This window comes from Balaenoptera musculus, chromosome 4 (genome assembly GCF_009873245.2).
Source record: "Balaenoptera musculus isolate JJ_BM4_2016_0621 chromosome 4, mBalMus1.pri.v3, whole genome shotgun sequence".
NCBI classification, from domain to species: Eukaryota; Metazoa; Chordata; class Mammalia; order Artiodactyla; family Balaenopteridae; genus Balaenoptera; species Balaenoptera musculus.
Window position 1 is genome coordinate 53,398,053 of NC_045788.1, and position 12,763 is coordinate 53,410,815.

General features: G+C 34.2%; 1 protein-coding gene across 3 annotated transcripts in view; it reads left to right on the plus strand.

The window, feature by feature from the left end:
* The window catches only part of NAALADL2 (N-acetylated alpha-linked acidic dipeptidase like 2), a 1,542,421-nt gene that overhangs the window by 1,178,655 nt on the left and 351,003 nt on the right, over window positions 1-12,763 (plus strand). The window lies entirely within an intron of this gene.

The following is a 12,763-nucleotide window of genomic DNA, read 5'->3' on the forward strand; positions in this document are numbered from 1 at the left end:
TAGGAGGGTTCCCTTTTCTCCACACCCTCTCCAGCATTCATTGTTTGCAGATTTTTTGATGATGGCTATTCTGACCAGTGTGCGGTGATACCTCATTGTAATTTTGATTTGCATTTCTCTAATAAATAATGACGTTGAGCATCTTTTCACATGCCTCTTGGCCATCTGTATGACTTCTTTGGAGAAATATCTATTTAGGTCTTCTGCCTATTTTTTGATTGGATTGTTTGTGTTTTTGATATTGAGCCACATGAGCTGTTTGTATATTTTGGAGATTAATCCCTTGTCAGTCACGTTGCTTGCAAACATTTTCTCCCATTCTGTGGGTTGTCTTTTAGTTTTGTTTATGGTTTCCTTTGCTGTGCAAAAGCTTTTGAGTTTAATTAGGCCCCATTTGTTTATTTTTGTTTGTATTTCCATTACACTAGGAGATCAATCAAAAAGGTATTGCTGTGATTTATGTCAGAGTCTTCTGCCTATGTTTTCCTCTAAGAGTTTTATAGTATCCAGTGTTACATTTAGGTCTTTAATCCATTTTGAGTTTATTTTTGTGTATGGTGTTAGAAAATGTTCTAGTTTCATTTTTTTACATGTAGCTGTCCAGTTTTCCCAGCACCATTTATTGAAGAGGCTGTCTTTTCTCCATCATATAGTCTTGCCTACTTTGTCATAGGTTAATTGACCACAGGTGCATGGGTTGATTTCTGGGCTTTCTTTCCTGTTCCATTGATCTGTATTTCTGTTTTTGTGCCAGTACCATATTGTTTTGATGACTATAGCTTGGTAGTATAGTCTGAAGTCAGGGAGCCTGATTCCTGCAGCTCTGTTTTTCTTTCTCAAGATTGCTTTGGCTATTCAGGGTCTTTTGTGTCTCCATACAAATTTTAAGATTTTTTGTTCTAGTTCTGTGAAAAATCCCACTGGTAATTTGATAGGGATTGCATTGAATCTGTAGACTGCTTTGGGTAGTATAGTCAATACTACCCAAGGCAATATTGTCAATATTGACAATATTGCTTCTTCTAGTCCAAGAACATGGTATATCTTTCCATCTGTTTCTGTCATCTTTGATTTCTTTCATGAGCATTTTATAGTTTTTGGTATACAGGTCTTTTCCCTCCTTAGGTAGGTTTATTCCTAGGTATTTTATTCTTTTTGATGTGATGGCAAATGGGATTGTTTCTACACCAAACTCTTTACTTGGCAGTAGTTGGAGCAAGTCTCTTGTCTGGCCTCAGGCATCTTAACTCTTACCCATTGTTTAGGCCAAAAATGGTGGAGTCATCCTTTACTTCTCCCTTGATATCATACTGCCCACACACTCCATCAGGAAATCCTGTTAGCTCTACCATCAATAGATAGCCAGAATCCAACTACATCTCACTACTTTCTCTCCACTCTTGTCCTGTCTACGATGGTTTCAGCAGCCTCCTAACTACTCACCCTACTTCTGTCTCTGGCTCCCTCCCCACAGTGTCTTCTCAGAATATCAGCCACACTTATCCTTCAGAAGCTAACTCGGACCCATGCAGTTCTCTGCTTCTCATATCCCTCTGGGTAAAAGCCAGTCCTTATAATGGCCTAAAAGGCCCTACAAAATCTAACCTCCTTACCTAACTGACCCCATCTCCTGCTCCTATCCCCTCTGCTCACTGCTGTGGTCCTGGTCTTTCACAGTCTACCTTATTTAAGTTTGAACCCCATCCCCATCTCTACTGATTCCCTTAGCCTGTATAAAACCATACCACTTATAACATCCTATATAAGCTACTTATTGACTGTCAGTCTCTCACCTCTGGAATAAAAGGTGTGTGAGGACTTGGAGTGATACTTGTCTGTTTTATTCACTGATGTTTTCCTGGAATCTAAATCATTGCTGTTATGTAGTAGCTTCTCCAATAGTTGCTCTAAGAATGAATGAAATATATATATATAATTTTTTTTTTGGCCCATCTAGGGCACCATCTAGGGAATTAAGGGCAGATTTTGTCCTTTCCGCAAGTGCCTCAGTACCAGGTTTGATCATTAGTCCTCAGTATATCCACAGAGCCCTTATATAGAGAGAGTTCCTGGCAGCTGCTTTCTCTGACATGCATAATAGCCCATGAAGACCATAAAGACTAAGCCCATTTCTGGAATCTACACCACGTCTCATTACTCATTTTCAGAATTTGTTGTACAACATCTTCTTAAATAAATTTAAGCTGTGTCTAAACAACTTAGTCTAAAGATGCATTTTAACAGAAAATTAACTTGGGAGTCTGTGTGTATGTAGCAGAAAATGTGTCTAATTCAGATGTGGTAAATAGTTTCTTGGCAAGGTATAGAATGTCTGGCATTCCTAGAATTGTTAGAAATACATGTTTTAAAAGTAATTCCTTTACCCTTTATCTAGATATTCTATCAAATACCTCTGTAGTCTGAGAAAGATTGACACTAGTTTAAGTAAAAGTGTTAATAGGCCAAACCAAAGCAAACACTACTGAAATGGAAATGCCACAAAGAAAGTAACATGATAAAACCGAGATTATTGAAATGGAAAACGGCATAATGTTTTATAGCATGAATAGCTGAGATATTTGCTTGTCAGAAAAACATTTCTCTTCATTGAAATACCTCAACTTTTGTTTAATTTTACATCAAAGATGTTTCTTTGAACGTTTGACATAATTAGTGATTTCTTTTGTTACTCTTTCAAATGAAATTGAGCAAAGATTGTAGGCAGGCATAATATGAATTAGAGAGCAACCATGAATTAGTTTGAAGTCCTAGGTCTTTCTTCAGACTAGTTTTGAATTTGACTGTAATCTAGAATATGTAGACAAAATGAGGGCAAACTGGCATTCTATTATTTGATCAATGTTTGTGGAAATGCTAAATATTACTTAGAAATAGTTTCCCTGGCAGGTTTACTATTTGACTGGCATATATGTATATGTGTGCATGCACGTGGGTGTGCACATGTGTATACACACACACATATATATGTGTAAATAAAAGTCATAAAAAATGATTTTCCTTGAATTCAAAACTAAAATATTTCAAATCAGCAAGTTATAAAGTAATAATGTTTTATTTTTCTCTAACATGTTTTAATTTTACTTTCAAACAGATTTTAACCCAGAGAAACAGGACCCATTATAAGATTATTTACCTTTGAGATTGTGTTTAAGGCCACATTTTCCGTGTCCGCTGCACAGAATTATATCTTTCTACTGATAAAATATTGGAAAAGTGTGCAATAAACCATACATTTTATGACAACTTTTTTTGTACTGAGATCAGATTCCCTGCCGGGCACATCTCTTGCTTGACTGGAAAGAGCTGGGGGCCTTAGTCATGTAGAATAGCACTACGTTATAAGTCCTGGCTAAAAGCAGGACTTATAATGAAGGAACAATCTGAATTGCTGATGACAATGGCTATTGGTGTGGGAATAAAGTGACTGAGGGATTTCCCTGTGGATTTTGCCAAGACCGCAAAGGATGGGGATTAACAGACCAGGTTACTCATCCTAGCATCTAGAGGTAAAATAACAATTCTTATATTTATATTATCATTGAGGAAGAATGAAAAATTATGTTTATTAAAGTGATTGGATTTTGTATATAAGTCACTCTAAAAATTCTAATAAAACTAAGGATGGAATAAAAAGATACTACACAAATATTTAGAAAAAATACATTAAGGGAATCTTTTGGCAAGTTAATTAAGTAATGCTATTAAAAAAATTTTTTTACATTATTTTTTACCCCTCTTATCTCAAGGAAGAATGGGTTACAGTTAGAACAGAATAATGGGAATTGAACCACATATGTTTGTTTACATAGATTGATAAGTGAAAATAGTGAAACTGACATATAATGGTCACAGACATGTATAGGTATGGAGCTTGTTTTTATTATCCATACCCAAGAAGATTAGAAAAGGGAAAAATAATCAAGTATGTACAAGGAAGCCAAAAGTTTCGTCAAGAAATTCTTATTTAAAAGAGAAAGAACTAAATTAGTTGTTAGCATATGAAATTTAAAAAACTGGACAATACTGGCTAGAACTTTTCACTTCTGCATCACTGATCTGAATCCAGCAGATGACATGTCATCAGGGACCAAAGCCATTACCATAGTGTCTTATGTGAAATAAGGTAATTCTCACATTTCTTTTCCAAGAGTAGAAATGGCCATGCATACTATGAATTATTAGAAGTAAGATAGGTATGGAAATTTGTTGAGGCAAAATAATGAAATTAGATGGAATAAGCCAGTCTCCTATTCCTTTACAAAATCAAATATAACTCTCATTTAAAAAGCAGAACATTGTTCTTTATGAAACTACCATAAGAAGATGTGATAGGCTCTAAATCAGTATGTCATAAACAATTGTTGTTTTTTTGCTTTTTATTTACTCCCCCTCTTCTGGGAAAATGATACACAGATTTTGCTGGGACTGACATCCTTTTCCATCCTCATTCAGATGGTATGGGTGGGCTTGTCCTGACCCTCACCTCTAGAGGTGGGACATTGACTTCCTTTGAGAAAACAGGAGCTTTTTCTCTTACCTTTGAAGCTACTGGGAAAGACTGTCTTTCTTTCCTTTGATGGTGTGTGGTAAAACTGTAACAGTCATTTTATCACTATAGCAGGGAATCTAGTTATTAGGAGGCAACAGTGTGGAGTCTGAGGGCAAGGCCAGAGTGTGGAAGAGAGGTCAGAGAGATAGAGAGGAATCAGATCCTTGGTGATCTGATTTTAAGCTTCTGGTTCAATTCTTTTCTACTTTTATACTTTCAGTTAATAAAGTGATAGATTCCCTTTATTGTTTTAGTTGGATTTTTTTTCTCATTTGAAACATAAATAATTCTTTTTATGGAAAGTGCTATTAAAAGTAGGATGGTAAAAATAATAGACCCGAAATGTGGCAATAGATAACTGAAAAGATGTGATGGAAAATGTTGGGATGGAAAATTTTTCCTCTACCATTCTAGGTTCCTCTGCTGGCCTAATAATTAAATTGACATGAGACAGATTAACAAGTAAAAAAAAAAAATACTTATAATTGTAGGGGAAACCCACATAACATGAGAGATTCTAAAGATGAGTAAAATGAGGTATATATGTCATCCTGGACTAAGGTGAGGTAGGTAGGGGTCTGGGACTTCAAAGAGAAGGAAGGCAATTCAAAGGAAGATAAAAAGAGCAAATGTTTGGTAAACAAATGTTTGCTGTGCTGAGCCACATAGAAACAATGGGACACTGTTTTTTAACAAACAGACTTTGCTAGGTTTCTCCCTGTCTGTCACACCTAGTTCATATTATATTATAGTTATCTACGGTAATAGCTGCCTTCCTGGAACAGGTCCTCTATCTCAGTTTTTTAAGGCAGGTGGAGGGAAGGTCAAACATTTTTCCTGAGTCTTTTGTTTCTTAAAAGTAATCAGCCTGAAATAATCTTCATGACAAAGAGACACATTTTGGGGTGGCAAATTTTTCACCCCTACAAGGAAAATGAAAACCCCCTCGTTCCCCACCAAAATAAGGAAGCAGGCAACCCTTGTTACATCATAGCTGAATAGCTGGGTAAATATCACCTTGTATTTAGGGATTCAAATCAAGACTGCAGAGTTAAGATACTTGGTAGAAAATATTCTAAGTATGGTGGTATATGATGGCCTTCAGAACAGTCATTAGAAATAAAGTTACTTTGAAAGTACAATTGAACACAAAAATGAACAGAGGCTCTTTAAAAACAATTGAATTTTTTTCCAGCAGCAGGTTTGAAACAAATCTGTCCAAACTTTGAGAACATTTTATAACTGCCAGTTCCCGGGACTCCAGAGATGCCATAGTATTTTCTTCTTTCCAAACCTTGTCTTCAGCCCTTCCCATTTATTCTAGAAGTTCCAGATAGTTTTCCAGTCAATTTCTTTTTACTGAAATTAACCAGAGTAAATTTCTGTTGTTTGTGGCCTGAGAAACCTAATTGATTAAACACATTTCACACATTAATTTTTCATCAGCCTTTGTTAATCTAAACAATTTTAAAACTATCTTTTAAACATCCCCTTACATGTGCAAAATCAAATTAGTGCTTGTTTTAAAAGAAAAATTAACTTTAAAAATTACATATTTCTTATTGCTAATAGATTATTTTCCACAAACCATTTTCATTTTATTACTGTTATAATGTTACCAAACCCAAGTTTGTGTGCCCAACGCACAGTGAAGCCAAACAAACTGAAATGCTGGAGTTTGGAGGAGAGAAATGTTTATTGTTGTGCCAAACAAGAAGAATGGGTGGCTCGTGCTGAGAAACCCCAAACTCCCTGATGGTTTTCAGGGAGAAGTTTTTATAGGAAAAATTTAGGGTGAGGGCTGCAGTGTGTGTGACTTTGTTCTGATTGGTTGGTGGTGAGGTAACAGGGTGGTACTCCAGGTATCTTGTGCTCAACCTGAAGTTTCCATCCTCCATGTGGGTGGGGATCTTATTTCCTGTAGAAGAACTCAAAGGTATTGTTATGTATATTCTATGAGGAGGAAGCAGGACCTGCCCCAAGGCTGCATTACTGTTTCTTGGCTGCATCTCCTGTCTCCTTTCCTTCTGCATCCCCTCCCTTCCCTGCTTAGCAACTGTTTGAATCTGCCCTTTGGAACTCAGAGAAGATCAAGGAAGCCGAATTAAGCCTATTTCCTATAAACAAGAAACAGGGGACATGGAAAGGATTTGCACTAGAGAGGGCCCCACAGGGTCCTGCTCTGTTTCAGTGATGATTAGTTTTTACATCTAAACTCATTTTCTTCTTGTTTTACTTTCAAAGCCTCCACATGACCTCCATTTCAATTGGAAGAAACCTGATGGTGCATCCATTCCAACCCCCCATTTAATGAGGAAATTTAGAGGCTTTGAGATCTAAGGTCTCACAGTTAGTAATTATCATTGACTTCTAGGCTTAAAAACCATGGTATTTCTACTTGGCCACCTGGGTAAGGCTAAACATTTTTTGGAGGAAGAATTGCCTCTATGGGCTCAACTATTTTCTTGACAAAGGAAGCAAAATTGAACAGGCAAGTGAATTTGCAATTCAGTTCAACAGGGTATCATTTGCTGTGATCAAACCATAAAGTTATTAAATACTAGTCCATTCATAGGAAGAAGACAAATTAAATTTGTCTCTAAAAATGTTTCTTTAAAGGAATAAGCTTATATAAAATATCAATGAACATTTATCAAACACAGTGTATCATGTGAATAAGTTGCAGTTTCTGCTCCAAAGTGGAGGAAATGCGTTGATTTTATTTAATAGAAATGGAAATTCCAGAAAGGGGAACAAAAAAGGACTTTAATTCTAATTTACGTGATCTTTCTGAATAGAATAAGTGATCATTGTAACTGGATAATAAAAAGTTCTCCCTCCAATATCAAATTACTCTTCTTCCCTGTAAAAGGAGAAAAGTGTTAACATTCACCAAGTAGATTCCGTTCAGTGGAGACTTTGAAAAGATTGAAAAAAAGAAGTTGTTTTCTTCACTCATTATTTTTTGCTGCCTTATTACTTCATTGTAGAAGGTACTGCTCCATGCTCTTTAGTTTAGTGACTAATGTAATTCACAGAACATTGGTGACTCATTCTAGAAACTGGTCTTCCTTCTCAATTTTGCTTGTTTTTTTTTTTTTCTCCCACTAATAATCTGTATGGAGAAATACATAAGGCATGCTATTATCCTTTGAATATATTCCTTCATATAGAGAAACACACAGAAGACCCAGTTCTGTGGAATAATACTTAGGGTGGGCTGTACCTCATTGCCCATTTATTTCCTTAGATATTTCAAATAGTCTTTGAAGCAAAATAACAAGTTTGTAATTCCCCATTGCTTTTTAGAGATTCTCAGTAATCAACAATTTAACAAAATAGTCTGTGACTAATAATACTATATACCACAATTTGATGAACTATTCATTTTAACTTAGGTAGTCGCTTTTTTGGTATTGCCTGTACTTAAGCATATATAAACATATATATATATATATATATATATATATATATATATATTAATTTTACACATTCTGAGACAAAAAGCAAAAGGAATTTCTACAAGTTTTCTACATGAATTTTAAAAATAGTGGTCTGACTGTGGAGCCAGAATCAGAAAACTTTCTGCACAAGGCCTGGTAGTAAATATTTTAGGTTTTGTGTGTCATGTAGCCTCTGTTCCTTCTACTCTATGTTGTCAGGAAAGCAGCCATAGTTAGAAAGGAATTGCATGGCTGCATTAAAAAAAACCACTTTATTTACAAAAACAGGTAATGGGCTATTTGGCCCTCTGACTGTAGTTTGCTCACTCCTGCTTTAGAATGTGAAGAATTTTTCCAGAAGGTATCAATTCACACAAGAGCAGAAATAATAACCAAAAAGTTAACACAAAGTTGTAAGCATTACTTTGAAATTTCTGAAACAGAAGCTTATCCTTAAATGTAGAAATTCTGTCTTGCCATTATATTCAATAAAGTATGGTCATCTCCAACCAGGAATTTTTTTTTCTTTTGAATTTTTAAATTTTATTTTATTTATTTTTTATACAGCAGATTCTTATTAGTTATTCATTTTATACATATTGTGTATACATGTCAATTCCAATTTCCCAATTCATCCCACTACCACCACCCTCCCACCACTTTCCCCCTTGGTGTCCATATATTTGTTCTCTACATCTGTCTCTATTTCTGCCCTGCAAACCAGTTCATCTGTACCATTTTTCTAGGTTCCACATATGTGCGTTAATATACGATATTTGTTTTTCTCTTTCTGACTTACTTCACTCTGTATGACAGTCTGTAGATCCATCCACGTCCAACCAGGATTTATGAGTGTCTAAAAAAACTGCTGCCGACTAGTTCAGGGCACCAATTTCTGTCTGATATACTAATGATTATATATGTTACCAATGTCTTCCTGCTAAGAAAACAGTTGAAAGGCTCGGAAGAAACAATTCTACCTTATGGTTTATTAAAGGAGAAAAATAATCTCTCTAAAATATGCTTGTAATGATCTAGGAAGAAGACTAGAGAAAAAATAAAATCAAAGATATTCCATAAGCTTCTTGTTTATATCACTTTCACAAAGTGGAAGGATCTTTAAACTGGAAATAGTAGAACAAATATTATCTCTCACATAACAAGAAGGATACCCAAAAATGAATAATGCACATGAAACCTGTAATTTATCTTGGTAAATAACAGAACTCTTTTCCATAAATTTCTTTAAACACTCCGAACCTATTAAGTTACATTTCAGATTCTGATCCAGAATTTATCAGAATATTTAATGGCATCTAACAACATGGTGATAGGAGATATTTCTGCATTGGATAAGAAGTGGTGATCTCTGAAAGTTTCTTCTACTTCTAAAATTTCAGACTTGTTGAAAATAACCTACTATTAGCACCCTCATACACTGAGAAAATATCACTAATTATATGTCTTTTCATAAGGGTGCAATGTTAAGAGATTCAGATTTAAAACAAACTATATCCAAGTAATGTGAGGTTTTTACACCAAAATTACTACCAGTAATTGGAAATAGAAGTTGATGTGCTCTTTGTCAAAATAGTACTTTTTATTTTGTTTTTCCTATTAGTGTTTTAGCTATTAAATTCTTTGCCACATTACAAATTTATTTTTTTCTGTTTTCAAGGAGAAAAATTACTTATTCACAGAAGTATCTCACAGAACTAACTCTCTCTCATCCTCTCCCTCTCTCTCTCTCCCCCCCCCCCACTCTCTCACTCATACACAAACACACACACAAAAATTGAGATTTTTAATTAGAAAGATGATGCTTGAGTCATCCCATAGTTTTAAGTTATGTTGTTCTAATTTTATTACATGAACTTGCAAAAAAATTTGTTGGAGGGACACAGTTTTCCCTCCTGATTTGGGTGATACGTTTAGGCAAAAGAATATTGGGGAAAATTATTGACAGTTTTATTATGTGGCACTGACAGTTTTAATTTTTATATAGAAAGAATATAACAAAAATCAAAGTATTGGAACATATTTTAGTTAGTCCAAATGTATAGAAGTAATCATAAAAGACACCATTAACTCATCTTGCTCTAGATAATGAGATAAAATTAAGAATAATAAAATTAAGCCTAATGATGGAGAAAATATTTTCCTATGCCCTTAGAAATAAAGCCTTAATTAGCTGGAATTTTAGAGAACGAAGTGTTCTGGTAATTTAATTTTCTGAATAATGGAAGATAAACAGAAAATCCTTTAATATCATGCCCATTTTGTTTCAGAATTCCTAAAATGACTAAGTATTATCTCTTGTCTTAGTAAGTATAAAGTAATTAAATTTTATGGTTCTTGAAGGTCATTTCAGAAAATTATCTCTCCTTTCTCTACACTCATTTTACTGGAAACTCTTACATGGCATTTATCATAGTTTGCCTTGTGATGCATGTAGTATTTCTTCTGCCAGTTTATAAATGTCTTGAGGCTAGAAACATGTCTTTTTCTTCATTTAGCCCCATAATAGATAACACAATACCTCATATGTAATACATGCTCAATAAATATTGAATTGGATAGTTATGAATTTCAATTATGACTGTGAGATATTATAGATTCAGAAATTGCCTCTTGCTTATAAGAGCATGTCAGAAATAATCATGGTTAATTACAGACTCTGACTAATCAAAATCTAATTTTGGATCTGCTTCATTAAGTCATGTTTTAAATATTTAATGTTTTTAATATTCATAAATATAATTCTATATGATCATTTTTAATGATTCTATACATATGTATTCCAACCTATATATAGACCATATATTACTTAACCAATTTCCTATTTTTGTATATTTTAATTGTTTTGAATTTTTATTTTCATAGACATTCCTATATGTAAATGACTATATACATCATTCCCTCTACACAGAGTAAAATTCTTATAAGTAGAATGGCTAGTGAAAGTGTATGCAGCTATATAAGACTTTTGATAAATGTTGTCCTCTTAAAAAGATATAATAGTTTATAATTTTACCAATAAAATTATATGTGAGTGTATGTTTCCAAAAACCTTTGATCAAATTGAGTAGTATCCTATTTAATCAATTAATGGTAGGGAGTAACTCATTGTTCTATGCGCCCCTTTTTGATCATTAATTCATTTGAACTTGTTTTCATTTTCATTGTATCTTATTTGTATTTCATTTCAGTAAACTTTGTTTTCCCATTTTTCTATTAGTGTGTTTGTCTTATATGCTTTTATATAAAGCTTAGTAAACTTTTACCTCTTTTGTATGTTATTTTTGTCTCCATTTGAAGTGTATAACGTTTTAAATTGTTATGTAGTTGAGATTTTTAACTTTTGCCTTTAATAAGGTTCTGACTTTAGGGTTAACTTTGTAAACCCTTTTCACAGCCCGATGTTTAAAAATTTTTCCAGATGCTTACTTCTAGTTATTTTATGGTTTCCTTTAAATAAAATTTGCTTTGTTGAATAATAGAATTATTTTCCACATTGCCATCATACTGATTAGCTGTGGATGAGGCACTCTAAGCTCACTGCAATATAGACATCCCTGTAGAGCAAAATTTTCTGTCTGTTGAGCCATGCTACCTGCCATGCTGCACATGGGTTACCTGAGTGGCCAGGGAAAACCTGCAGCTCTCTGTACCTATCATTCAGTGTCCAACTGTGGGTAATTACCAACATTTAGGGTAGAGATCTAAATATTGTCATTTTTTAAATGAGCATCATGATATGGAAAATGGTTAGGAATCACCTTGACTAAAAACTATGGCCAGAAACATTTATAGATAAACTTACTATCACAAAACTCAGAAATGATGTTTTTGATGTTTTCTGACCTCAGCAAGGTTATCCATTGTCTAGGATGGATCCCCCATGTGAGGTCACATTTGGACCTTTGAAGAAAATTATGCAATAGATACAAAAGTACGTCAAGTATCAGGGTTACGTAACTTCTTTAATGCAGGCAGTATAATAAGGATTTTTCAAAAGAATTTCCAGGGTAAAATTTTCTTTTGAGCTTTGAGATGAGAAAATGCTGCCTCTTAATGTAGAATAATACTGTTTATCTCTTACAGTTGAACTCTACATCAAAAGTTTTTCCTCCACAACTCCTTTTAGTTCAGCATGATTGGCCTCAATTGCCGCTCATTCTTTAGTATGTGGAGTAGTCAATCAGGCAGCTCTGAAATGTGCTAAAATGAAGCCCTTGAAGTTGAATTTGTGGCTTTGAGAGACAGGATACTTTTCATCTGTTTTCCTGTTTTTTATCACTGTCCTTAGAGTGTCTTAGAAAGAAAAGACATTAACACATATGGAGTATGAAATGCTAATCAGGTAAGATGGTAAATGCCATTCAAGGGGAGAGATGATACCCACATAATGGATGATGATTGTGAATGTTTGGTAGTTGTGCCAACATATCAGTGCTTTTTGCAGGGAAGGAGTATTCTGAGGGAAGCCTGTGTACTGGTTTGTTCATAATCATTCCAAGCATTCAAAGAATGGTCACATAAATTTAAACATAAATGGAATTGCAAAAGCACATGTGAATATACACACACATCCATACACAGATATAAATTATATATGTTCATCATACTTAAATATCTGTGTGGAGATATACATATAAGTATATTGCTGAATAAAACGTTATTATGTTACTTCTAAATAATGCCTTTAAAAGGAATTATGGTAGGGAAAGAAGACCATCTAGTTCCCTTT